The sequence below is a fragment of the Lichenostomus cassidix genome, unplaced genomic scaffold (genome assembly GCF_008360975.1).
Source record: "Lichenostomus cassidix isolate B80296 unplaced genomic scaffold, HeHo_3.0 HiC_scaffold_33, whole genome shotgun sequence".
In the NCBI taxonomy this organism is placed as follows: domain Eukaryota; kingdom Metazoa; phylum Chordata; class Aves; order Passeriformes; family Meliphagidae; genus Lichenostomus; species Lichenostomus cassidix.
In genome coordinates this window covers 2,371,403-2,371,614 of record NW_028147632.1, presented here as the reverse complement: position 1 = coordinate 2,371,614, position 212 = coordinate 2,371,403, and the positions used below count along the sequence as shown (strand labels likewise).

Below are 212 nucleotides of genomic sequence, written 5' to 3'. Positions count from 1 at the left end.
GGGGTGGGGGAGGGGCCTGCGGTGGCCACGCCCCCTCCCGAGCTGGCCACGCCCCCTGCCGAGCTGGCCACGCCCCTCCCGAGATGGCCACGCCCCCTCCCGAGCTGGCCACGCCCCCTGCCGAGCTGGCCACGCCCCTCCCGAGCTGGCCACGCCCCTCCCGAGCTGACCACGCCCCCGAGCTGGCCACGCCCCCCGAGCTGGCCACGCCC

At 80.7% G+C, this 212-nt stretch overlaps 1 long non-coding RNA gene across 1 annotated transcript; it reads right to left on the bottom strand.

The window, feature by feature from the left end:
- On the bottom strand, window positions 1–212 carry LOC146421467 (uncharacterized). The gene is made up of 2 exons (XR_014848667.1): window positions 174–212; window positions 1–75 (listed from the first exon to the last, which is right to left on the bottom strand). It is a non-coding gene; the product is annotated as an uncharacterized LOC146421467 (long non-coding RNA).